General features: G+C 42.8%; 1 protein-coding gene across 3 annotated transcripts in view; it reads right to left on the bottom strand.

Moving 5' to 3' along the window:
- The window catches only part of LOC126720285 (vesicle-fusing ATPase-like), a 38,182-nt gene that overhangs the window by 18,201 nt on the left and 506 nt on the right, over positions 1 to 19,475 (bottom strand). For all 3 annotated transcript variants that reach the window (XM_050422608.1, XM_050422607.1, XM_050422609.1), the window contains exon 2: positions 10,444 to 10,478. The gene's annotated coding sequence lies outside the window, so the exon portion shown is untranslated. The remainder of the gene's footprint in view (positions 1 to 10,443; positions 10,479 to 19,475) is intronic.

The following is a 19,475-nucleotide window of genomic DNA, read 5'->3' as shown; positions in this document are numbered from 1 at the left end:
AGATGGGTAGATTCGAAAAATTAGTAAAAACTCCTGCCGCTATGGAAGCCTTTAGGGCTAAATACCACATTCCCCCGAGGGTTGGGCTGCGGCACTGTCCTCTTGAAGGAATATTGACCGATAGAGTTGAGGGAGAAGTCGTTATCCCCATGATTGCTTTCATAGAGGGAGGGATGACGCTTCCCATGCGCAGGATCACAAGGGAATACCTGTTCAACCATAGGTTGACGCCGTATCAGTGTGCCCCAAATATGTTCAAGATACTAGGCTGTGTAGATGTCTTAAGCGAGCGGATGAATCTAGACCTCACTTGGCATGATGTGGCTTATTTGTACGAATGCCACCGCCTTGGGGATGATGGGTATTATCTTAAATCCCGGAACGAGGTCGTTAGGTTGATCTCTTGTCTTCCAGTTTCCAATAAGACCGTGAAGGATGACTTCCTCATTGCTTCTGGGGAGTGGTTCGAAGGTATCCACTGTCCAACTCGGGCGGGAAACCCAGGTGCGGCGCTTTTAGGATTGATCCTTTTTGGGGAGAGGATTTAGTGTTGAAGGATTGTTTTTCTGGCTTTCTTTGTAATTGGAAAATTTCATGATCTGACCTCACTTTTCTTGGTTGTTTGCAGACAAAATTCACGTCGCTCCTCGGATAGACCTTACGAATGTGCCAGCGCTGAATTATCTTCTCAGGTCGGAGATTTACGTTACCGAGGACAGACAGTTGCGTGCGGCTCATCTGGTTTTGGGCTATCAACCTCTGAGCAGGGCTTTCCAGGCAATTGGTCACGCTATAAGGGCGGGCAGTCCGAGGTTGGCTAGGATTGACGTGTCCCGAAACGGGTTCCTAGCTCCACATGATCTGCCACCAGTAGTGCTGCTTGGGGTCAGGAATCCTTACTTAGCGGAGCAGCCTCCTCCGGTAAATGAGCCTGGCGCGGCTGCTCGGATTGAAGAAGAAACTGAATCTTCCCGTCTTTCTCTTGAGGCAGAAATAGACGAGTTTTACTTCGAGGAGGAAATTCAGCAAAATCCTTTAGGGGAGTCTTCCAATCCTGAAGCCGAGCAGGACCGACATTCTGCAGTTGGTGTTCCCTCAATCGTTATCTGCTCGGACGATACCTCAGACGAAGAGGCCGAGCCCATGGCAGGAAAAGGGAAGTCCTTGAAGGAGTTGATGTCCTCCAGGGGGAAAGGTCAGTCACCAAAGGGTCAATCTTCGAAGGGGCCAACTCCATCTCAAGCCAAGACCCTTCCCCCGGTGGTCCCCCAGGGTGTCTCGGATCCTGGCCTTAAGGTTAATCCTGACCTGAAGAAGAAGAGGCCGGTAGACACGCCTGAGGAAGGCGAGGTGGCTGTCCAGCCGGCCAAACAGCAGAAAACCACACGGGCGCCAAGGAGCAGAAGGGGCACCTCCTCGGACAGTAGGGATGAGGGGAACCTTGCTGAAGTGCGCACTGCCCCTCGTTCATGGGACCCAAAGTTGGAGCTGGATGGGCTCGCCATTCCTTACACTGCTTCGGTCCGAGAGTATAATCGTGGCCGGGCAGGGTACGTGGCGGAGGCCTTAGAGCAGTCCCTACTTCTTCCTCGGGACATGGAGGCCTACAGGCGGTGCACTCAGTCCGAGCTCTTCCTATCCCTTAAAAGGGATCTTGCGCTGGTAAGTAATCCTTTTACTGCTTTGTCCATTTACTTGCTCCTGTTAGATTATATACTTTTCTTTTAAGGACACTCTTGTTTTGTCTGCAGATTACTCAGCAGGTCTTCGTGGCCGAGGAGTTTTGCCGTAATAGCCGCAATCTGGCTGAGGCTGAGACCCAGGCTCGGACAGAGGTGGAGAAAGCCTTGGGGTCCCTCAGGCACGATCACACTAAACTCACGGCTGAGTACAAGGATTCGGAGAACTGACGTAAAAGTGCAGAGGCTGGCCTAAAGACTGCCGAGGATCAGGCAGAGGACCAACGCAAACAACTGTACACGGCTCAGCTTAACCTTAACACCGAGAGGCAGGCAGTGCAGGACCTGAGAACTGCCCTGCAAAAGGTGGAGGACGAACTGAGGCTGGCAAGGGAGGAGGTTCAGCTGATCCGAGAGGCCACAGAGGCTGAGAAGAATGCTGCTCGCCAGCTTGGGGCCGAAGAGACTGAGGCCAGGCTGTCCGAGGAGATCCCTGAGGTGTGCAGGGAGACATTTCATGGGCTCATGCTCTCGACGCTGCAGGAATTCCTGCGGATTCGGCGTTAAGATTGCCCGAGAGCATCTTCTATCCTCCGGAGATCCGAGTTAGCCCTGATGAAGCCCAAGTCGCTTCGGAGCAAGACCTGGCGGTGCCTGATGCCGCCCTTGTGCCTGATGTGGCTAAGGATCCTGCCACAGACTCTACCGTTGAGGTTCCTCCTCCTCAGCCCGAGCAGAAAGAAGATCCTCCCGCTGAAGCTTAGCCTTATAGGTTTTCAACCTTAGCGAATAGTTTTTTTTTTTTTTTTTTTTTTGATGAGAGTTGTCTTGTTTTTTCATTCTTTTGTAAGGACCTCTCTTTTTAATGTACTCGGAATGTTAATACGAAATGTTCGTTTTGTTTGTTAAAAATGTATGTCAATAGCGTTTAAACCTTTGTAACGAGATAGATACAGGCAAACGGTAAAAATGAAAATGGGTTTTTGGGTTGCTCATTTGAGGGTCGCGATGATGCTAGACTGTGCGCATGTATTAAAAGTGATTTACTTTAAATAATGATCTTCCAATCTATCACAAGTAATAATCTCCCCAAAAGTCTACAGTCCGAGGAGCCAGGCAGGACTTAGGTTCTGCTTAAAACTATGACTTGTCATGAGTAATAATTTCCCCTAGAGTCTGTGGTCCGAGGAGCCATGCAGGACTTAGGTTCTGTTTAAAACTATGAGCTGTCATGAGTAATAACTTCCCCAAAAGTCTGTGGTCCGAGGAGCCATGCAGGACTTTGGTTTTGTTTAAAACTTATAAATAGTTGGCTTAAGTAACAATTTCCCCCAAGTCTGTGGTCCGAGGAGCCATGCAGGACTTGGGTTCTGTTTAAAACTTATAAATAACCGTAATGTAGACTGGCAAGCGGAAAATAGTCATGAAAGAGAACGTATGCTAAGCCATTCTTATTAATAATAATACCTCCTGAGGTTATTTACATTCCATGGTCGAGATACAGCTTTTTCATCCAAATCTTCTAGGTAGTAGGCGCCTATTCCGGCCACGGATGTGACACGGTATGGTCCCTCCCAATTGGGCCCCAACTTGCCCCAAGAGGGGTTCTTTGCGCTGCCAAGAATCTTCCTCATCACGAGATCACCTGGACCTAGAGGCCGCAGTTTGACGTTAGCATCATACCCTTGTCTTAGCTTCTGGTGATAATAGGCCATGTGAATCGTGGCCTTCTCCCTTCTTTCCTCGGCTAGGTCCAGACTTCTTCCTAACAACTCATCGTTATCACCTGGGGTAAACGAACTAGATCTCAACGTGGGGAAGTTGTTCTCGATTGGAAGCACAGCCTCTGCCCCGTAAGTCATTGAGAAGGGAGTTTCACCGGTTGAACGCCGCGGCGTCGTCCGATAGGTCCATAAGACGTGCGGTAGCTCTTCTACCCATCTCCCCTTTGACTCATCCAGTCTTTTCTTCAATCCGTTCACTATGACCTTGTTTACGGCCTCGACTTGCCCATTCCCTTGGGGGTATGCAGGAGTGGAATATCGATTAATGATCCCAAACTCACGGCAATACTCCCTAAAATTCTTGCTGTCAAACTGAAGACCATTGTCGGAGATGAGTGTTCTCGGAATTCCGAAGCGGGTGATAATGTTCTTCCAGATGAATTTCTGGGCGTCCACGTCCCTGATGTTGGCCAAAGGCTCAGCCTCCACCCATTTAGTAAAGTAATCGGTTCCGACTATTATGTATCGCCTGTTCCCCGCAGCTTTGGGGAAAGGTCCGACAATATCAAGACCCCATTGCGCGAACGGCCATGGACTGGAGAGTGGGTTGAGAACCCCTCCGGGTTGGTGGATATTTGGGGCGAATCTTTGGCATTGATCGCACTTCTTAGCGTATTCCTGGGCTTGTCTCTGCATGTTCGGCCACCAGTATCCTTGGGTGAGTGCCCTGTGCGCCAGCGATCTTCCTCCGGTGTGACTTCCACAAATTCCTTCATGCAACTCTTCAAGAAGAGACTCGGACTCCTCTGGATGTACGCAGAGCAGGTACGGTCCAGAGTAGGAGCGCCGATAAAGTTTGCGGTCCTCTGATAACCAAAAACGAGGGGCCTTTCTACGTATCTTCTCGGCTTCTAGCCTTTCTCCCGGTAGGATCTCATCTTGGAGGAAATTCCTTAGGGGGTCCATCCAACTGGGGCTCTGTCTTATCTGATGGACTTGGGTCGGATTTCCACTGATGGGACTGGCCTTAACTAGATCTTCGACCAGGATCACTCGTGGCAAATTACGTGCCGAGGACGTGGCAAGAGTGGCCAGCGAGTCTGCATGGGTGTTTACGCTCCTGGAGATGTGCGTTAAACTGAAGGATTCAAAGCTCTCCTGTAGCCGTTTGACTTGTCCCAGATACTCTTGCATCCTAGTATCTCGAGCTTCCAACTCTCCCATCACTTGTCCGACCACCAATCTGGAGTCCGAGAAGGCTTCTATTACTCTTCCACCCAACCTTTGAACCATTGCCATTCCTTGAAGTAAGGCCTCGTATTCGGCTTCATTGTTCGTGGCCGAGAATCCGAGTCTTAATGACTTTTCAATGACAGCGCCGTCTGGCGATATTAAAACTATCCCAACTCCTGATCCTCTCTGGTTGGCCGCACCATCCACGTAGACCTTCCAATGCATGGTTTCCCCGGCCGAAATCGCGCCGACCGGTTTTCCGCACACATCTTTCTTCTCGGTCACCGTTTCTATAGAGGGCTCAGCGAATTCTGCTACCGAGTCCGCGAGGACCTGTCCTTTGATGGAGGGTCTAGGCATATATTTAATATCAAAAGCCCCCAGAAGAGCACTCCATATGGCGATCCTTCCTGTGTAGTCAGCACTTCGAAGCACGGCTCGAAGTGGAAGCTGAGTCAGGACGATGACCGTGTGCGCCTGAAAATAATGAGGAAGCTTCCGGGTTGCATGCACTATCGCCAAAATTGCCTTCTCTAAGGGTAGGTATCGCACCTCGGCTTCATGTAGTGACTTGCTCACATAGTACACCAGTCGCTGCACCCCATTATCATCCCGTATTAACACCAGGCTTACGGCGTGGGGTGCCACGGCGATGTAGGCAAACAGCACCTCGTCTGCCTCCGGACTGGACATGATGGGTGGTCGGGACAGGTAGTCCTTAAGCTGCTGGAAAGCCTGAGCGCAATCCTCCGACCATTTAAACTCTTTCCACTTGTTTATCAGGAGGTAAAAAGGTCGACATCGATCCGCCGATCGTGATATGAACCGGCTTAATGCCGCAATCATGCCAGTGAGTTTCTGCACTTCCTTCGGGTTCCGAGGGGTCTGCAGACTGTTAATGGCTTTGATTTGGTCAGGACTTACTTCTATTCCTCTATGGGTGACCATGTACCCTAGGAATTTCCCAGACCCGACCCCGAATGAACATTTGGAGGCATTCAGCCGCAACCGGTGCTCCCTTAGGATAGCGAAGACTGTTCCAAGGTCTTGCACGTGCTCGGACACCCTTTTGCTCTTCACGACCATATCGTCTATATACACCTCAATGATTTTGCCCAGTTGTGGCTCGAACATCCGAGTCATCATCCTCTGGTATGTCGAACCCGCGTTCTTTAGTCCGAACGGCATCACCTTATAGTAATAGTTTCCGATGGGCGTCATGAAAGCTGTTTTCTCTTGGTCTTCTGGCGCAAGGGGTATCTGATGATAGCCCTGGAAGGCGTCCAGGAAACTCATTCGAGGGTGCCCCACGGTCGCGTCCACCAATCGGTCAATTTTGGGTAGGGGGAATGGGTCCTTGGGGCACGCCTTGTTCAGGTCCGTGAAGTCTACGCAGACCCTCCACTTCCCCGTCTTCTTCCTTACCACCACTGTGTTTGCCAACCACTCGGGATAAAAGACCTCTTTGATAGCCCCTGCCTTTTTTAATTTTGCCACCTCGTCTCTCACGGCACTAGCGTGCTCCTTTGAAGGGCGTCGGGGTGGCTGCTTCCTCGGAGTGGAAGAGGGGTTGACGTTCAGGTGGTGGCAGATGAGGCTGGGATCAACTCCAGGGGCATCGTAGGCGTCCCAAGCGAATACGTCGACATTTTCTCTGAGAAATCTGACCAGTTCCTCCTTTTCCTGAGAGGGCAATTCAGAGCCGACCTGAAAGAACTTCTCCGGGTCATTGCTGACAATAACCTTATCTAACCCTTCACACCTTATCTCCTCGGCCAGCCCTTCGTCCTGCTTTGCCGAGGAGGCTGGTTGCTATGAGCTCTTTGGGGCCGAGGCCCCGACCATGGGCCGATGTAAAATGGCGGCCACCACACACTTCCTGGCCACGGCCTGATCTCCTCGGATCTCCTCTACTCGTCCTTGGGATGGGTATTTCACTTTCTGGTGAAGTGTGGAGGTCACGGCCTCTAGGCTGTGGATCCATGGCCTTGCGACTATCGCGGTGTAGGGTGAATAAGCGTCGACCACGATGAAATTCACCTCCACCACCTCCGCCCCAGTCTGTACGGGCAGTCGGATTAGCCCCTTCGGCGTGACAAGCTTCCCCTCAAAGCTGAGGAGGGGGGAATCATAAGCTGTTAAATCTTCTGGCGTCAAGTTTAGCCCCTTGTATAGGTCGGGGTACATTATCTCCACCGCACTTCCCGAATCTACTAACACCCTTTTAACATCAAAACCCCCAATCCGCAAGGTGACCACCAAAGCATCATCGTGAGGTTGAATCGTTCCTTCTTTATCCTCATCCGAGAATCCCAGTATCAAAGAGCTTCCCTTTTTTAACCTCTTGGGCTCTCCTTGCCTGCCCATGTAGGGGAAATGATCCACGGCTAATACCCTGGGGATGGGCGGCCCAGTTCTTCCTGGTGCAGCGAGGATGACATGTATCGTCCCGGTGGGGGGTCTTAAAGACACGTCCCTTCGAGGCTCTTGTGCTGCTTGACCGGGATGGCCGCTTGATGGGTGCAGCAGGTGACGTAACTTTCCTTCTCGGACCAATTGATCTAGATGATTCCACAGACTCCTGCAGTCCTCAGTAGTATGCCCGTGGTCCTGATGATATTGGCAGTACAGGTTCTGATTACGGTTGGCAGGGTTTCCAGTCATCTTTCCCGGCCATCTGAAATAGGGTTCATCCCTTACTTTCTCCAGTACTTGTTGCACTGGCTCTCTGAATACGGCATTCACTGTTTGCGGGTTGCTCTGCCCAGCTTGTCGCGGAAAATCTCTCCTCGGCTGACCAGGATTGTGACGTTCCATCCTGAAATCATTTGCTTTAAAGGGGACAACCTTCTCCTTCCCCTTCCCTTGCAGCTGATCCTCCTCCACCCTTTTGTACTTGTCGATCCTATCCATTAACTGTTGGACGTCAGTAACTGGTTTTTCGGTGAGGGACTTCCTCAAGCCGTGCCAGGTAGGGAGGCCGCTTTTGAACGTGCTGATAGCAACATTATCATGGTCGTCGTCTAAATCGTTATACACTTCCCAATACCTATCCGAGTATGCTTTCAGAGTTTCACCTTCATGCATGGACAGGGACAGCAGCGAACTGAGCGGTCGAGGGACTCTGGTATTTGTAATAAAACGGGAGCAAAAAGCTTGAGTGAGCTGCTTGTAGGAGCCTACGGAGTTTGTCCTCAGGCTATTGAACCACCTCATTGCCGTCGATCCCAAGCTGGATGGGAAGATCTTGCACATTAGGGCTTCATTTTGCGAATAGATCGCCATTTTCTGGTTGAACTGACTCACGTGCTCTACCGGGTCTGTTCTGCCGGTATAGATGACGAACACCGGTTGGTTGAAGCGTCTTGGCAGCTTAGCCCCTTCGATTTTGCTCGTGAAGGGTGACCTTGAGACCTGATCCAACGCCTTCTTCATGGCGTCGCTCCCCAAACCTTTGTTGGATGGGCTCTCATACTTCCGTACTGGACGTGGTTCCTTTACGTAAGAGAAGGTCTCGCTTGGGGGGGTCCTTGACCTTCGCCTGTAACTCATGTCCTCCGCCTTAGAAGACTCGCCTGAGTCAGAGGGAGATCGTCTTCGCTGTACACGTCGCAACTTCCTCTTTAAGTCATCTATTTCTCGCTGCATGGCCTAGTGACTATTCCGCCTCTGTGACACATGACTTCCTGTCTGAGTGTGACTCTCACTCGTCCGGGTGGTATGTGCACTCCCCTCACGATTCCCCCTGCCGGTCTGGTGGGTTGGGTTATTTTGCCTCTGGGACTCGGCGGGTTGTGTCCGGTGGGAGTTAGCTTGGTGAGGATCCTCCTGGTGTGGATCTAGTTCTTCCATGCTCGACTGTTGCACTAGCTGATGCCCTAGCTCTTCCCACAGACGGCGCCAATTGTGGTTGCACGATTTTCCTGGCCCAACGGCTGTTGATCAGGCCTTGGCGCAAAGCACAACCCACAATAAATACTTGTAGAGAATGGGTTAAAGAACTTGGCCTCAGTGAAACTAACAAGTCTAATGCATGTAATGTGCTATTTGCAGAAGTAAATAAGAACGTAAAGAAGGATTCCTCAAGTCTGATTTTATTTCTCTTGTTCCCCTTACAATTCTCCCGTCCCTTCTTTGAGGGATTTCACTACATTATATATTTCTCTCCTTTTCATCCCAGCCTTACACCTGTTAGTCATCCCAGCATCCACTCGAGCACCTGTCCCATCAGACGCCCTCATCAGACCCTTTGTGAGTTGCAGAGGCCAAGGCGGTACTGTTCAGGAGTCTTTTCCTCATTAATGCGGCCAAGAGGGTGGTTGGGGCGCAATTAATGTGGTGGTAGCCTTCCGTGAGATATTTTGAATTTAATTCGTTTTATATGTTGGGGAAGGTGAGCTGAAATGGCTGAGCAGAGTTTCTCGTCTGGGCTTCGTGATGTCCGAGGAGGAGTTACTCCTCGGACAGGTTTCCTTGACGCTATTGGGGTTGAATAGCGCTTCATATGAGGCTTTTCGTTGGACAGGACGCTCCTCGGACGGGCCTGAGCTTGGAATAGCCCATCATTTTTGGGCTGGGCCCCACATATATATATATATATATATATAAGAGAAAACCTCATGTAAGAGAGCATGGGATTCTGTAAAAACTATGATTGTTTTGGGTCTTTGGGTGTTTAGTGTGAGAAAGCCATAACTGTATTATTTTTTTATAAAAGAAAAATAATTAAAAAAAAAAAAAAAACCTTCTAATTGATTATGATGATATTAGTTGTTTTTTTTTATTATGTTTTAAAACTTATAATTGTATAAGTTCCTTTGTAGTTTTTACTGCTATTTAGTGCAATATCGATATAAGCCATGATAATAAAAGTAAAAGTCAATGACGATTTTAGAGTGTTTTGTGCTATATTTTTTTTTTAATTAAATTTTTTTTTAATGTGGAAGTCTTCCTAAAGGCATTAAATCCTGATAAATGGAATTGTTTTTAACCATTTTTTCTTTATTTGATCACATTCTCTATATATATGCCAATACTTACAAATAATTTCCTTTTGTTGAAATAATGAAATGAGTGTTTGAGATTTGGGGCTCAGTGTTTGGTTGTGAAAATTGAGTAGTTGAGAAAGTGTTTTGGACGTTTCTTGAATTTTTTAATTTTAGGATATGAAAGTATTTTATGCTTTGAATTTAAATTTATAAATACCAAATTTCAAAATCATTTAACCAATTTAAAAAATAAAGTCTACAAATAATATAATATGTTAGTCTTCTACAAATGTCAAAAAACTTGATTGTTCCAACCTCAAAAATTTAGATTAGTAGAGCAATTCCACTCAATATTTGGAAACTAATTCTATGATATTTTTTTTATATTTATAAAATATGAATAAAGAAAATTGAGTTTCGAACCATTCAACAATATTTTGATGAAACATAAATATTATACAGCAAAATGAGTATTATAAATAGGTCTTAAAAATATAAAAATTATTTTAAATGAATTTGCAAAGTGTCCGCACATTGCGTAGGAAATTATCTAGTATAAACAAAAAGGGGGAGAGTGTTAATTTCTTCAAACCTTAAGGAAGGAAAGTGTTTTTTTTTCTTAAGATTTGAGGTGGAGTGTCATTCCCCCAAACCTCAAGTGAAGGGAGTGTAATTATCCTATAAATATTTATATTTGTCACTAAAAGCTAAATATTACTGCTTGCTTACTGTATTAAACTTTTCTCAACCTATTGGAAACCTTCCCTACCCTCCCTCTTCTCTAACTTATTATACTATCATGAAAAAAAAAAATCTTACCTTTACAGATATCGCCGATGAATCAATTGGTGCACCTGTCAAAAAACGAAAAGAATCATGGTCAAATTGAATATAAGCTAGTATAATTACAAAGAAGGAAAAAAAAAACCTTCTTGGTCCCGTTATTTAGGGCTATTTCCAACTCTTTAATTATTTTAAAGGGAAAGAACTAAGAAGCACTTTCTCCCTTTTATCTATAGGGTAGTTCATAATTCTCATTTAAACTATAAAATAGAGTAATGTCCCTCCTTAACTATAAAAAATGAACAAATATCTCCTACTCTATTAACACATGACAAGACAAATTTATTCCTGTAACATTTCACAACAAAATTACTAAAATACATTTGAGAGAGAAAGTGCAAATGACAAAATTAATTCAAACATTTTTATTAATAGAAGAAAAAATTTACTTAATTTATTTACAAAATATTTGATTAACGTAAAAAATATATAATGTAAATGTAAGTTATAATTTGTTTTTGTTTTTTGTTTTTCTGGTGCTTAATTAGTTTTAATTTAATTTTGAAGCCCTTAGTAGAGTTAGTATAATCATTGTTACATCTAAGGTTCCTTATAAATTAAGTTGAGCATACATATATGTTTCAAATAAGTTAAAACAATAAATTAAAATAATAAATAGGGAAATAAATAAATTAGTCATTAATATATGAAGTTAAAGATTAATCAAATTATAAGATATTCCAAAAAGGCTATTGAATACTTAAAAGAAAATTTTAAATTTAAATTAACTTAAAAGTACTAAGAATATGATCATATACTCGCAAGTTTTTAAATATTTTATAAATGCCTTGATATTTCTAAGATGTTGTACGTTTTTATTTCAAATTAACTAAAAATATTAATGTTTGTTATTAGTATTATTCTTTTTAATCTTAGATTTCATGTCAAACTATCAAAGGGTTAGTTGATTGTCAATGACCTTAAAAAGTATATAATATTTTAAAAGAATTGGGTAGGATGTTGAAGTTGAAGTTATAACATATCATGTTCAGATTTTGTTTTCCCCGACTACATTAGGAAAGTTAAAAGTCATTTTTAATAAAAAAGTTTTTAGTTTAAAATTGTGAAATTTTAAATTTTGAATTACGAATATTAATATTCATTTGTAATTCCCCCTCTAACTATTGCATCAGTTGCAATTTCTCTTTAGTGGCATTTTAGTAATTTAGTCATGAAATATTTAATATTCCAATAATTAGATGATTTTGTCATCTGTTAATAGAGTAGGGGTATTTGCTCATTTTCATTAGTTAAGGGAGAACATTGCTCAATTTTATAGTTTAGGAAGAAATTGTGAACTAGCTAGCGCATAGGTAAAAGGAGGGAAAGTGTTTTTTTTTTTTCTTTCTTTTTCAAAAATATTTCCAGTTTCCTATATTCTCTTGCTAACTAAACAGATTTAAATTTAATAAGGATCTGGTATAATACCCATATTTTACACCCTCCAATCCAAGCATGTCATATTAGCATTTCACAAATGATTGAATAGAGAGTGCTACATACAATCATTTATTGTCAACACCCTTTTTTTTTTTCTCGAGTTTGGCTTACTTCCAGTACTTTTTTAACAGGAATCTCTTTTTTTTTTTAATGAGAAACTGTCACATTACTCACTAACTAAATAAAAAGTAGAGATTAAAACTCACTACCATTTGCCATTGTATATTTAAAATAACAAGAGATATGTAATTAGTGTTAACAATATAAAGTAAGCGAAAAAGACTGAATAGTCTGTATATTAATGTGTGTGTAATAATATACAATAGAGAGCCTTATATACGCTAAGTATGTGTGCAATACAAGTAATAGGAGTAAACTACAAGTACAGTATACTGGGCTAAACTAGTCTAAACTATACACTAACATCCCCCCTCAAACTCGAGGTGGCAAGGAGGAAGCCAACTGGAGTTTGGATATAAGATCTCGAAGACGACCAGGCGGGTGAGTTTTGGTGAAGATATCAGCAGGCTGGTCAGTAGAGGAGATGGAGAACAACTTGAGATTTCCTTTCTTGAGATGCTGGCGAGTGATGTGGCAGTCCATCTCAATGTGCTTGATGCGTTCATGGAAGACATCATTATGAGCAATGTAGATAGCACTACGATTGTCACAATAAAGAGGAGTGGCAGTGGACTGTGGAGCATCCAGGTCAGCCAAGAGCCAGCGAAGCCAGACAAGCTCGCAAGTGGTGTTGACAAGGGCACAATACTCAACCTCAGTACTGGAATGGGAAACCACATCCTGCTTCTTACTACGCCACGAGACAAGAGAAGTACCTAACAGGAAACAGAAACCTGTGATAGAGCATCGATCAGTCGGATCACCTGCCCAGTCAGCATCTGAAAAAGCATGAAGCTCGAGAGAAGATCAAGAGGAGTAATGTAGACCATGATAAAGTGTGCCTTTGACATATCGGAGAATCCGAAGAACAGCAGTATAATGGACAAAACGAAGGGCATCCATGAACTTACTAACCATACCCACGGCATGTGAAATATCCGGACGAGTAACAGTGAGATAGATCAAACTGCCAACCAATTGACGATAGCGAGTAACATTGGATATAGGTTCACCATCCAAGGGTGTGAGCTTTGCATTGTATTCTAAAGGAGTGGAAACAGTCTTGTTGTTGGTGATAACAGCTTTGAAGAGAAGATTAGAAGCATATTTAGTCTGGGAAAAATAGTATCCATCAGAGGATGAGGTACCCTCAAGCCCAAGAAAATAGCTGAGAGTGCCCAGATCTTTCATCTCAAAATGCTGACTAAGGAAGTGCTGAAGAGAGCGGATACCTGCAGAATCATCTCTAGTAATAATCATATAATCAACATAAAGAAGAATAAGAGTGATACCAGCAGAGGATCTTCGAACAAAAAGAGCAATGTCATGAGGACTCGAAGTGAAACCCTGCTGAGCAACAACTGAGCTAAACTTTTCAAACCAAGCTCGAGGAGCTTGCTTGAGGCCATAAAGAGCACGGCTAAGGCGGCAAACTTGACTGCCTGAGTGTGAATAACCAGGGGGTGGTTGCATGTACACTTCTTCATGGAAGTCTCCATTAAGGAAAGCATTTTTCACATCCATTTGATAAAGAGGCCAACGGCGAACAGCAGCCACAGCAATGAGACATCTGACAGATGTAAGGCGAGCAACAGGAGCAAATGTTTCCTCATAGTCAATACCATACTCCTGAGTAAAGCCCTTGGCAACTAGGCGAGCCTTGTATCGTTCAATAGATCCATCAGCCTTGGTCTTGATCTTGTAAACCCACCTACAACCTACTACAAACTGACTAGAAGGCAAATCCACCATATCCCAAGTGTGATTCTTATGAAGGGCATCTAGTTCTTCGTTCATAGCTTGCTGCCAAAGAGTGTCAGTATGGGCCTCACGATAGGTGTGAGGTTCATAGAGGGTGGCAAGAACAAAAGAGCAGTGATAATTAGTGAGATAAGGGGTAGGAATGCGTACCCGAATGGAACGACGAAATTCAGGACCAACATGAGACTCAGGAGAGGGTGGTGCCACAGGATCCAAGACAGGTGGGTCATATGCCGGGGATGGAACCGGAGATGAGTCGTCTGGAGAGGCAGTCGATGTTGAAGAATCCTCCACAAGTTCAGGATAGAGAGAGAGGAAAAGATCAGTAAAAATGGGAGACTCTGAGGAAGAGGATGCAAGAAACTGTTGAAGACTCGTGAAATGACAATGTTCCCAAAACTCAACATGACGAGAGACACGAAGACAATGAGAAATGGGATCATAGCAGGGAAACCCCTTTTGAGATACACCATAACCAAGGAAACAACAGAGACGAGTACAAGGCTGGAGTTTTGTTCGTTCATGAGGAGGAAGAGAGACAAAACAAGCACAACCAAAAACCTGAAGAGAGGAGTAGTCAGGAGTTTGACCATAGAGAAGTTCAAATGGTGATTTGTTGTGTGTAGTTGGTGAAGGAATACGATTAATAGTGTACACAGCAGTGAGTGCGGCCTCAACCCAAAAGCGCTCAAGAAGAGAGACAGAAATGAGAAGGGTGCGGACAACATCAAGAATGTGACGATGTTTTCGTTCTGCACGACCATTTTGTTAGGAGGTGTAAGGACAAGACCGCTGAGGAAGGGTACCATTACTGTTTAAAAAGGATAGGAAAGATTTATCATTATATTCTTAAGCATTATCTGATCGAAAGACTTTAACGATGCGATTGAATTGTGTTTCAATCATTTTATGAAATGTTTGGTAAATAGACAAAAGTTTAGACCTATGGTGAAGCAGATAAATCTAAGTATATCAAGAAAAATCATCCACAAATATGACAAAATATTTAGATCCCCCCTCAGTGGGAACAGGTGCAGGACCCCAAATATCAGAATGGATAAAATAAAAAGGGGCAAAAGAAAAGGAGTCACTTTTATTAAAGGGCAATTTTGTTTGTTTGCCAAAATGACAGGAAGTACAATTAAATTTTTGAAACTAAACTGAACCTAAATGACCTTGAGAAGCTAACAACTGAAGACGAGATAAGGATGGATGACCAAGACGAGCATGCCATAGATCAGGTGAGGAGGTGGCAGTGGTAGCAGCTGCAAAAACAACTTGTGAAGGAATCTTCAAGTCATGAACCTCAAACATGCAACCAACCTTACGGCTTGTCCCAAGCACTTAACCCGTCCGGGGATCCTGCACATCCACATCATGATTAGTAAATAGAAGATCTACGCCTAATTCACAAAGTTGACCAATAGAAAGCAAATTGAGGGATAACTTTGGAATATGAAAAGTGTCACTAAGGGATAAATAAGGAGAAGAGATTGTTCCTTTATGACTAACAGGCATAGGAGTTCCATCAGCAGTGTAAATGGTGATTGGATGTTCTAAGGGTGCCTTATCAGAAAATTAGGATTCATCAGGAGTTATATGGTTACAACATGCAGTATTAAAAAACCAAGGTTGGTTACCTGAGGTGACAGAAAGGGCAGTGGAAGTGCGGGATAAAACCTGTTGAACAACTACCTCAGTATCAGCCGTAGTAAGTGAGAAAGCCAAAAATGAACCTGTAGGAACCGATGGATCAGAAGGACATACAGTAGCTGCCCGAAGAATAGAAGCTTATTTTGCTCTTGCACAAATTTCTGCAGTTTGCGACAAACAGAGATGTCATGGCCTTTGGCACGGCAAAACTCGCATCAAGTACCTTTGGAAGACTGAGAGTTGGAACGCCCAGAGTTTATTTGTGGAGGAGCAGTAAATGCAGCAATGAGAGGCTGTGGAGAGGGTGTAGCCAATACATGATCAGATGATGACATGTGATGAATAGGCCGACGATTCTCCTCAGAAATGAGCTCCTTGACTGCAGCATCAAGAGAAGGAATAGGAGACTGGCTAAGCAGAGAAACCCTAGTAGGCTCAAAATCTTCACATAAACCCATCATGAAGTGCATAAATTTACGACGATCCCGATATTTGACAAAGAGCTCAATGTCCTTAGAACACACCAGTGGAGGATCTGCAGCAGAGAGTTGTTCCCACATAGTATAAGTCTAAGAATAAAAATCAAAAATATACTGACCTGTCTCTTGGCACATTTGATAAAGTTTTGATTCAATGTGGAACTCCAAGTTCGAATTATTAGTGCAATTATAGCGATCGGCCAAAAATTTCCAAGCAGCCTCAGCAGTCTCAAGACGAGGAAGAAGATTATGAATGGAAGGAATAGAGGTATTGATAAACCAAGACAAGATCTTACTCTGAATACTCTCCCATTTCTCTAGGCGTTCTTCATAATCATCCACTATAACGGCAGTCTTGGATGCATCTTTAGCAGCTGTGGCTTTGGACTTAGGGTTTGGTACTGGCTTAGGAATTGAATCAGTCACATATCTCCACAGTTTACGACCCCTGAGAAAGACAGTCATATTCTGAGACCACGCATGATAGCTAATAGGACCATTCAACATAATAATGATAGAACGTATGATATCTCGTTCAGTTTGTTGAGTCATAATGAAGAAAATGACCAAAAAGTGAGATTTAGAGACCTCAAATGCAGAAATGGAGCTCAAAATCAGAATCTACGCGAAAAACTGAGCAAGACAGGTCCTGTTGAAAAAATTTGACTTTGGTCAAAGTCAACGGTTTGGTCAAAGTCAACAGCTCAGGGTGCTGAAGTCACTCTAGGGTTGACGTGGCAGGACGCGATACGGGGCAGGCGCGTGGGCGCGCATGAGGCACGTGACGGCGATGATACTGGCGCGTGAGGCACGTGTGAGCACCTAGTGGGCTCGTGGTGGCGCGTGGAGCGCGTGCTCGTGAGGCAGAAACTTTAGACGACGCGTGGTGGCGCGTGTGAGACGGTTTCTGGCCGTTCTTGGTTGGGTTTTTCTCAGGATTGGCTGTTCTGTCACTTTATGCCTTTGCTTTGGCAGTTGGATGAGCAGAACGATGAGATCCGAGAGTTGCAGGGACTGTGGGCATGACGGTAGTGACTCGCTTCTGACAATGACTACTGGATGAAAGCGAGGGCAGCGGAAGAACGCCGGAGATATCCACAGGAACCAGAAAGTCAGAGGAATGACTCTGATACCATGTTAACAATATAAAGTAAACGAAAAAGACTGAATAGTCTGTATATTGATGTGTATGTAATAATGTACAATAGAGAGTCTTATATAGGCTAGGTATGTGTGCAGTACAAGTAATAGGAGTAAACTACAAGTACAGTATACTGAGCTAAGCCCAATGAGCTAAACTAGTCTAAGCTATACACTAACAATTAGAAAAGTACTAGAGTTAAGCCAAACCCTTTTTTCATGTTTGATAGACTATAATAGATGCTGTAATGTAACAGCTATTCCTATGATTTAGCTATTCAATAGTTTGGTTATGTTTTTATTATAGGGAATAGTCATTCCTTATGAATAGCTATTCTTTAAAATAAGGAATAACCATTCCTCTTTAAAAGGGTTGTAATAGTTATACCTTAGTAGATGTAATAATTTCTAACATTAATATATTTTCAAATAAATAAACTTTCTATATCCACCTAACAATTATGGAAATAAAAAATCATAAAAAAAAAACTCATCTCTCTAAAATTTAAAATATATTATTTTCTAAGAAATATAATTGTATGAATGAGATATTTCCTAAAATAGATCATATGTTTTATTCTAATGTTACAACTCACAATCAAACTAATGAATAGGTTTAGTTATTCTATTACAACACATTTTATTCCCGGTAATAAAGATTACCATTCCTGCTGTAATCCACATTCAATGTACCAAACGTACCCTAAGTTTCTCCTTCTCTCTGTATCAAATGCCCTCTTATCGAAACAACAAAACCTCCATGGCCAACCAATAGCTAGCGTTCGCCCCAAACATCACTGGCGATCCCCAAATTTAATCCTATCTTTCTTTTTATCACACTCTCTCTAGATCATCCTACTTTTCCAACCCATACTACTACTATTGTCCTTGTGTGCATATTGGGTATATGAGTTTTAGGGTAACCCTTCTTTTGGATTTTTTTTTTTTTTTTTTTAAGTTTTCTTTGGTGGTTATTATTATTATCTGTGAAGGGTTTGGGTAGCTTGAGAGATTTGGGTCTGTGAGGATGGATACACGACAAGATTTGGGTGGTTTGAACTTTAATGGTGGTCACTTGTGGAGGTTATATGGAATTTGTGGTGGCTTCTTGAGTTTGGTCAAGGTTGAGAATAGATTGAAGGGTGTCATGAGCTTTTTGTGTTTTTGTGCATGAATTAGTGTGTGAGTTGTGCATATGTGTGTTTGCTAGCGTATAAATGCAGCGATATAGATGAAATGTAAAAGGGCTTTTGGGGTGAGCCACAGCGGATGATGGTGATGGCTAGCGTCAACCATTGTGGTTGGCCATGGAGGCTGGTTTAGTCACAGAGAGAGAGGGGGGGAGGGGGGCGGGTATTGCTGAGACATGAATATTTGTGGCAAATTCTATTGCTTTGTTTGTTATAATATGATGTGGCGCCCTAAGATTGGATGGTGTAAAATCCCTAAATTTACATCCAATTAGTATAGAAAATGCACTCAATTCATTTACTCCCTTATAATCAACTTTTCGTACTCAAAAAAAAAAAAAAAAAAAAAAAAAAAAAAAAAAAACTTTTCGTAGATCCAGCAATCTGATACGTGCATCTGTATGGAACATGTACTAGGTTCGAATGTGGGGAATGTTGTCCAATTTGAATTTTGGTAGGAGTTTTTATTCAAGTTGTTAAAAGAGTCTTTTATTTTTAATATAAGGATTTCTTATCTGTTATTGTTATTTCAATTCTATACAATTGTAGTTGAGTTTGTGTATGTTGGTTTAGCGAAAATAGTTTAGTGGAGCCGTGGAGGAACCAAAAAGAGTATTAGTTTCTGATTCTCTGGTCTAACCAAGATCAGATTGAGGAAGGTGACGTCATAATAATTATTTATTAATATAAATAGAAAAAATTGAAGTTTGTGGTCGAAAAGGGTTGTGGACCTGTGGTGAGGTCCAGCTCGTTAAGAAAGGTCCTATTTTTTTTTTCCTTTTTCTCAAAAGGATTTTAACTACATAAAGGCTAAAAGCTCCAAAAACATATAAGTTATATATTTATATATAATAATAAAAAATAAGAAATTGCCATATAGAAATTATAAAAATAAGAAATTGCCATATAGAAATTATAGAATAAAAATAAAGGAATTTATCGATTTGCCTTTAATTTTCTACTCCATTATGATTTCGTTTTTGTTCACAAAAGGTTTTTTTTTTCTATTATTTTTCGATTATTTTTTTAAGAAGAATTTACAAAAGGGTTTCAGTTGCATAAAACACCAAAAACATACCTTTCAAAAAAAAAAAAAAAAAACACCAAAAACATAGATTTAAAAAAAAAAATTTATGTTATTCTTTTTAAGGATGGCCACAAGTTGCTACGTTTTAATCCGAATTGGATCCAAAATTCATTATTGTGGCCATCAGCTATTTACCAA

Source organism: Quercus robur, chromosome 4 (assembly GCF_932294415.1).
Source record: "Quercus robur chromosome 4, dhQueRobu3.1, whole genome shotgun sequence".
NCBI lineage: Eukaryota > Viridiplantae > Streptophyta > Magnoliopsida > Fagales > Fagaceae > Quercus > Quercus robur.
Note: the sequence above shows the minus strand (reverse complement) of the source record. Positions and strands in the feature narration are given on the sequence as shown.